General features: G+C 43.7%; 1 pseudogene; it reads left to right on the top strand.

Moving 5' to 3' along the window:
- Positions 1-426: 426 nt before the first annotated feature.
- Positions 427-3,995, top strand: LOC139831740 (uncharacterized; annotated as a pseudogene).
- The last annotated feature ends 4,960 nt before the right edge of the window (positions 3,996-8,955 follow it).

Here is an 8,955-nt window from a genome sequence, read left to right on the forward strand (position 1 = left end):
GCCACATATTGACTATTGCTATTAAGGGATTTACCACATGGTTATCGATATGAGCTTAATGAATTCCTCCTTATCCCCCTAATCCATGTGTTAGAGCGCTGATACGGTAATGTCACTTCCCGCCATTCACTCTACCATATTTCAAAGGGTAGTTCCCTCCTTGTCCATCAGGAAAATATTATGTGGTGCACTTCACATAACATCAAGAAGAGAACTAACACACATTCATAGATCAAAGGTATAAAACATCTTTATTTCACATCATAATATTACTAGGGTTTCTCTATATCTCCCCAAGAACAAAGGGACTACTCATACATGAAGGGGATCAACATCATGGCAATATGAATATGAAGGTACAATTGCATACAAGTGTAAATCCTAATAGAGTTCATATCACAACCAAGTAGACAAAGGGGATCGGTGATGGAGACGTTGATGATGATGATGATGATGGAGATCGATGTGTTGCCCTTCAAGATCCTAGCCTCCTCCTCTTCCGTGTTGGTGGAGATGCTGATGGAGGCGGTAGCTATGGAGATGGTGGCGGCGGTGGAGCAGCAGGGCTCCGTCCCTAGGGCGTGGATGATGAAGTGACACCTCTCCTTGCCTCCTCCCCTCTTTATATAGGCGCTGGAGGTCCGTTTCGCAAACCGACGGAACCTGGGGAAAAACATCGGTCCTTCACAAATGTTTTTTCATTTGATGAAACGGACTGAACGGAGCGTGGTGCGGGAGGGGTTTGCCCATACCAATGGTTGTTAAACTTGCAGATGCTTTCGTATTTTGCTCGCCATTTCTTCACCCGGACTCGGATTGAGGTGTTGTTTGGCTCGTTGAACTCGTATGGACAAGGGCTACAATACATGGCCTTAGAACTTAAATATAAGATGTTGTAAAAATATCACTTTTCCTACACTTATATGGCTAAGTATTGTGCCTGTAATTCTCCCATCTTGTACCCTCTTGGTCCCTTTTGCCCCCTTTTTCCATGATATCCAATAACATCCAAATATATGTCAAAGACAATGGAAACATAATAAAATCCTACTAAAACTACTAAATATGTGAAGCTCATATGAGAATGAACAAGAACTCGTAAGTTTGCAAAATAGTCATAGGTCTATCTAGCTGGAGCATGAAATGAGTGACAATATGAGTAATAGTATACATAAAAGCTTCAGTAAAATAGTGTTAAATTTTGAGCTATCAATCAACAACCACATGACCCACTAGTTACAGTTTTGATTGCTTGACTAAAGTGAGAAAAACAAACATCCGCAAAGTAGATTTAGCCTTGTTGAACTCACTATTTTCGATCTAGTCTTGATACACATATCGAAAGGTTAGTTCCACCGTAGTCTCACAATACCTCCAAGATCAAAATATCAAAGAGGGGTAATATATCACTATTGCCAGTCATCTAAACATAAACCTCTATGATACCACTGTTGGGGAACACGTACTGAAAAGAAAAAATTCCTACGCATAACAAAATTATATAGTTCCTGATCCATTTCTTGAAGGTATTTATTTGACTACGCTCTTCTCTTATATGTACTTTTTTTATAGAGTATAACCCATGTTTTTTTATGTCTCTATGCATGTGATAATTATTCTGAGATAAATATAACCAAAACAACTATTTCTAGCTTTGCAACGGATATGTGAGCATTAGAGATCGCATTAGGAAGAAGAGTGATACGTCCAAATTGCATCACTATTTTATATCATACTTTACTGTTATTCACTAATATATTTCATATTTAGAGATGATACTTATGTTATTTCATCTATTTTTGCATGTTTAATGGTTATTGGAGAATTAACTGCCAGAGTCGGAATTCTGCTAGAAAAAGGACCGTCAAGATACCATATTTCTGAAGATTAGCAACTCCCGGAAAATGCCCAGATATTCCTATTTTGCCAGATGCCGGAGGAAGCAAAAAAGGGGAGCCTGAGGTGGGCCAGGAGGGGCCCACACCACCGCTAGGCGCGGGCCACCCCCTGGTCGCGCCTAGGCATGGTGTGGTGGCCTTGGCCCACCTCTGACAGCGTCCCTTCGCATATTTCATCCCCCGAGAACTCTGAGACTGGAGGAGCCATCAGAGAAATATTCCGCCGTTGCGACGGGGCGGAAAAACACAGAGAGATAAAAGCTCTCCGGCAGGCAGAAATCTGCTAGGGAAATTCCTTCCCGGAGGGGGGAAATCATAGCCATCATCACCGTCATCAAGCTGGACTTCATCTGGATCATCATCATCATCTCTATCACCAACACCATCATCTCCACCATCTCCACTTCGTCCCGCTATAACATTTTGGTTTTGATCGTGTCTAGTTCATAGGGGAAACTTTCCCGGTGTTAATTACTCGTTGATGCTATTGAGCGAAACCATTGGATTAAGGTTTATGTCTAGATTGTTATTCATCATCATATCACCTCTGACTATGATCCATATGATGTCTTGTGAGTAGTTCGTTTAGTTCTTGAGGACATGGGAGAAATCAAGATGTTAGTAGTGGAATTATGTTCAGTAATATTTAATGGTTTGATATTTAAGTTGTGTTGTTATTCTTCTAGTGGTGTCATGTGAACGTCGACTACATGATACTTCACCTTTATGGGCCTAGTAGAATGCATCGTGTATTTGGCTATTATTGTTGGGGTCCCTGGAGTGACAGAAACCTAAACCCCCGTTCGAAAACCAGTGCATGAGGGAGTGTAGGATCTAAAAGTTTAAGGTTGTAGTTAGATTTATCTTAATTACTTTCTTGTAGTTGGGGATGCTTGCAAAGGGTATAATGACAAGTACGCATTAGTCCAAGTTGGGGTAGTGCATTAGCATAGGTTTACCCATACAACACCTACCAAACAGATAAAGATTATTCAGTTGCGTGAAGCGAAAGCACTTGAAAAAATTCCGTGTGTCCTCAGGAACGTTTAGACATCATAAGTAAAACAACAGGCTTGTCCTTTGCTCTAGAAAGGATTTGGCCACTCGCTGCAATTATTATTACTGTCTTTTATTTACTCGTACTTTATTTATTTGCACTATCAAAAATCCCTGAAAACATGTTTGGTAGTGTTTATAGTGAATCATTGAGCAAAACTTCTTGTCAACACTTTCTACTCCTCGTTGGGTTCGACACTCTTATTTACCGAAAGTACTATGATACACCCCCTATACTTGTGGGTCATCAAAGAGGGAGGAGGTTGACGATGATCTCATGATATTAATTATCCATGCTCTACATCATTTGGGTTATCTTGGAGGGAGGGATGCTGAGCCACAACATATATCATTGCTAACCGGGGCATAAAAAGTCAGGGAGCTTCTTTAAGGTCAATAAATGTAGGGTAGCATTCAGAATGGAGCCTTATATCTTCAAAGACTTGGCAAATTATCTTAGAACCGAAAAGTTGGTGCGAGATACTAGGATCGAAGTTGAGGAAAAACTTGGGTTCTTTCTATATATGCTTAGCCAAAATTCATCATATATGGGGATTTGCAAGTCTTCTTTGGGCACAGCACCGATACATTCCATAATGTAATGGAGCGCTTCTTCGATATTATCGTCACTGCCCTCAACTTGTGATTTCTAAAGGCTCCTTCAAATCAAGTACATCCAAATATTTATGGAGACAACATATTTTATACTCACTTCAAGGTGATTCCTATTAACTCTTCCATGAAAATCAACATCTGCATTTTTTAGTTCAAGAAAATCATATGTAGTTTATTTTTTCACAAAACTGCCTAGATGCGATTGATGGAACCCCACATCCCCGTATCTGTATCACCTGTAAGAAGCCACAACTTTCAGAAATAGGAAAGGGGCACTAAGCCACAATGTGATGGTAGTTTGCAATTTTGATCTGAACCTAACCTATATGTCTGCTGGATGGGAAGGATCGACAACTGATGCGATGGTTCTAAGATCTGCAATGAACACACCTATAGGGAAGTTTCAAGTACCTCCAGGAAAGGTAGATGGTGGTTATGCCAACACAACGTCCTTCCTTGCACCCTACCGTAAGGTGAGGTACCATTTGAAGGAGTTCAGACATGGACACCGGAGACCTCAAAACTACAAAGATCTTTTCAACCATCGCCACACCATCTTAAGGAATCATGATGGAAGGTCTTTGGGTGTCTTAAAAATGTGAATTCCAATCCTCAAAGTGGCGACCTTTCACAAATTCGAGAACCAAGTAAAGATTCCCTCGGCTGATGTGGTTTTGCACAACATCATTCGATCAATGAACGGAGATGAGAAGTGGTTAGATAACCGGCCAAATAATATTGATCCAATACATTTTGTCAATCTACCAGATGGTGATCAAGGAAATGATGAAGCAAATATCGAATGCAACAACTTAAGAGACTCAATAGATCATGCAATGTGGGCTGATTATCAACATCATAGAAACTAGTGGGCTGTAAGAGCATCTCCACTCTAGGGCTCCCCACGCCCAAATCCGGTGAAAGTTTCGTCCGGATTGGAGGAAAATTTGGCCCGGGGAGCACATTTTTCCCAGCGGCGAGCCCAGGACGGATGTAAAGTTTTTGACAAAATACGACGAATTCGAACACAAGTAGGCAAAACTCATGCAAACATAAGCGAAATTTAGTGATATTTAACTTATATAGGGGAGTTCGTACATATATAGGCCGAATTCGTACATATATTTGAATTCGGCGATAGGGAAACATTAACCTAAACTAAAAGTGGCCTCCTACATGCCAAAATGGCGGTATAAGGCCGTGTAGTCCGCGCCGTCGTCATCGTCGTCGCTCGAGCTGGCGGTGTCCTGGGGCGGCGCCGCCTCGTACCAGCGGCTCGAACCCTGGCCAGGGTCGCCGGCGCGTGGCGGCGTAGGCCGGTAAATTTCGTCGTCGCTGCTCTCCTCGAGCTTGATCAGCTCGACGGACTTGGGCGCGATGTTCGTTGGTGCGGACGGTGCGGCGGCGTGGACGGCGCGTTGCCGCGCAGCAGCCAGGTCCAGCAGCCGCCGCTGCTGCTCCGCCTCCTGGCGCTCCCAGTCCCGCCATGACCACTCCAGTGCGGCGTCCTCGGGGAGGCTGTTGTCGGTGGGCACCAGGTCCGTGAGCGACCTGGTGATCGCCTCCGCCACGGCGGCTTCCTCCGCGCGCTTCACCTCCTCGTCGGCGAGCTTGTTCGCGGCGTTGTTGATGGCGGCCGCGGCGGCCTCCTTCTTCGACGACTTCCTCTTCCGCCCGCGCTGCGAAGAGGAAGGCTGGTCGCGGATGACGAGGGCGCCGCTGCTGCGCCCTCTGGTCGGCGGTGGCGACGCCGGTTCCTTCTTGACAGTCGAAGGAGACGCCCACTCCTTCTTGACGGTGGCCGGCGTCGACCCGCCGGACCTGGACGCCGACCGCGAGCCAGACGACGAGGAGGATGGCTCCATCCTCCTCGGCATCCAGGAACTACCATGCCGGCACGACACGGTAGCCACTGATACGTCTCCAACGTATCGATAATTTCTTATGTTCCATGCCACTTTATTGATGATACCTACATGTTTTATGCATACTTTATGTCATATTTATGCATTTTCCGGCACTAACCTATTAACGAGATGCCGAAGAGCCGATTCTGCTGTTTTCTGCTGTTTTTGGTTTCAGAAATCCTAGTAAGGAAATATTCTCGGAATTGGACGAAATCAACGCCCAGGATCTTATTTTTCCACGAAGCTTCCAGAACACCGGGGAAGATACGAAGTGGGGCGACGAGGCGGCCAGACGCCAGGGCGGCGCGGCCCACCCCCTGGCCGCGCGGCCCTAGTGTGTGGGCCCCTCGCGTCGCCCCTTGACCTACCTCTCCGACTATAAGAAGCCTTCATCGATAATAGTTCCAGTACCGAGAGCCACGATACAAAACCTTCCAGAGACGCCGCCGCCGCCAATCCCATCTCGGGGGATTCAGGAGATCGCCTCCGGCACCCTGCCGGAGAGGGGAATCATCTCCCGGAGGACTCTTCACCGCCATGGTCGCCTCCGGAGTGATGAGTGAGTAGTTCACCCCTGGACTATGGGTCCATAGCAGTAGCTAGATGGTCGTCTTCTCCTAATTGTGCTTCATTGTTGGATCTTGTGAGCTGCCTAACATGATCAAGATCATCTATCTGTAATGCTATATGTTGTGTTTGTTGGGATCCGATGAATAGAGAATACTATGCTATGTTGATTATCAATCTATTATCTATGTGTTGTTTATGATCTTGCATGCTCTCCGTTATTAGTAGAGGCTCTGTTATTAGTAGAGGCTCTGGCCAAGTTTTTGCTCTTAACTCCAAGAGGGAGTATTTATGCTCGATAGTGGGTTCATGCCTCCATTAAATCTGGGACAGTGACAGAAAGTTCTAAGGTTGTGGATGTGCTGTTGCCACTAGGGATAAAACATCGATGCTATGTCTAAGGATGTAGTTGTTGATTACATTACGCACCATACTTAATGCAATTGTCTGTTGTTTGCAACTTAATACTGGAAGGGGTTCGGATGATAACCTGAAGGTGGACTTTTTAGGCATAGATGCAAGCTGGATAGCGGTCTATGTACTTTGTCGTAATGCCCAATTAAATCTCACTATACTCATCATATCATGTATGTGCATGGTCATGCCCTCTTTATTTGTCAATTGCCCAACTGTAATTTGTTCACCCAACATGCTTATTCTTATCGGAGAGACGCCTCTAGTGAATTGTGGACCCCGGTCCATTCTTTTAATCGAATACAATCTACTGCAATACTTGTTCTACTGTTTTCTGCAAACAATCATCATCCACACTATACATCTAATCCTTTGTTACAGCAAGCCGGTGAGATTGACAACCTCACTGTCACGTTGGAGCAAAGTAATTTGGTTGTGTTGTGCAGGTTCCACGTTGGCGCCTGATACGTCATCGATGTATCGATAATTTCTTATGTTCCATGCCACATTATTGATGATATCTACATGTTTTATGCATACTTTACATCATATTTATGCATTTTCTGGAACTAACCTATTAACAAGATGCCGAAGAGCCAGTTGCTGTTTTCTGCTGTTTTTGGTTTCAGAAATCCTAGTAAGGAAATATTCTCGGAATTGGACGAAATCAACGCCCAGGGGCCTATTTTCACACGAAGCTTCCAGAAGACCGAAGAGTCAACGAAGCGGGGCCACGAGGTGGCCAGGAGGTAGGGCGGCGCGGCCCAGGTCTTGGCCGCGCCGGCCTGTCTCCTAGGCCTCTCGTGTGGCCCCCTGACCTGCCCTTCCACCTACTTATAGTCTTCGTCGCGAAACCCCCAGTACCGAGAGCCATGATACGGAAAACCTTCCAGAGACGCCGCCGCCGCCAATCCCATCTCGGGGGATTCAGGAGATCGCCTCCGGCACCCTGCCGGAGAGGGGAATCATCTCCCGGAGGACTCTACACCGCCATGGTCGCCTCCGGAGTGATGAGTGAGTAGTCTACCCCTGGACTATGGGTCCATAGCAGTAGCTAGATGGTTGTCTTCTCCTCATTATGCTTCATTGTCGGATCTTGTGAGCTGCCTAACATGATCAAGATCATCTATCTGTAATGCTATATGTTGTGTTTGTTGGGATCCGATGGATAGAGAATACTATGTTATGTTGATTATCAATTCATGTCTATGTGTTGTTTATGATCTTGCATGCTCTCCGTTATTAGTAGAGGCTCTGGCCAAGTTTTTGCTAGTAACTCCAAGAGGGAGTATTTATGCTTGATAGTGGGTTCATGTCTCCGTGAATCTGGGGGAGTGACAGAAACCTCTAAGGTTATGGATGTGCTGTTGCCACTAGGGATAAAACATTGATGCTATGTCCGAGGATGTAGTTATTGATTACATTACGCGCAATACTTAATGCAATTGTCTGTTGTTAGCAACTTAATACTGGAAGGGGTTCGGATGATAACCTGAAGGTGGACTTTTTAGGCATAGATTGTAACACCCCAAATTTCAAAACAAAGAGAAAATGAATTTCCTTTTTCCAAAAATGAGAACCAACAAAAACTTTTCTTACATTGGGTGCTATGCAAAGTGCTCATACCTAGTATTTGTGTTTTGCCATGATGAGTGTTATTATGCTTAGGTGCTAAACCCTAAAACCCTAAAGTGATCACGTGAAGATCACCAACCAAATAAAATCAAAGAGAAAGAAATCAAATAAGAAAAAAAAAACCTAAACCCTAACCTTCTCAAAAATCATTTGGATCTATTTTGAGAAACCAAAATAAAAGAAAAGACCTATGTGGGCATATAGCCCTAATAGGTAAATATTGAACCCTACCTTTATTCTTTTTGCTAAATGGTGGTGAACCATGGTGAACCCCACAAAACCCTAGACCTCATCTCTCTTGTCCCAAATCTTTGAAAAACCAAAATAAAAAGAGATGATCTTAAATAAGAAAAAGGGGCATATGCAAGCCCATGGCTACTTTGTGTAAATACTAAAACTTTGTTTGCTTACCTTGTGTAGATGATTGGAAATACCTCAACACACTCAACCAAGTACTTACCAACCAATTTAAGTGAGAATTAAAATAAAATCAAACATATGCATAGAGGTATATGTGGCACTTAGCCAAAATAGTAAATCTTGACCTAGGCACTCACATTGTCCTAAAATGGTGTGAACCTTTCACCCAACTCAATCTAACACCAAATAAACCTCACCCATGTCAAAATGAAGCAAAAGAAAAATAAAAGAATAAAAGATAGAAATTTACAAAACCCTCACATATGGTTTATGCCATTTTTATAAATTTTGACCCTAGACCAATTTGGTCTTCACCATTATTTGAATAATGTTACTAAACACTTATTACAACTTTTGGAATCAAAGAATCACAAATCAAATGGATTTCAAATACAAATCTTGCTCACATAGAATAATGGTCAAATCTGCCCATTATAATCTGG

This window comes from Lolium perenne, chromosome 5 (genome assembly GCF_019359855.2).
Source record: "Lolium perenne isolate Kyuss_39 chromosome 5, Kyuss_2.0, whole genome shotgun sequence".
Classification (NCBI taxonomy): Eukaryota; Viridiplantae; Streptophyta; class Magnoliopsida; order Poales; family Poaceae; genus Lolium; species Lolium perenne.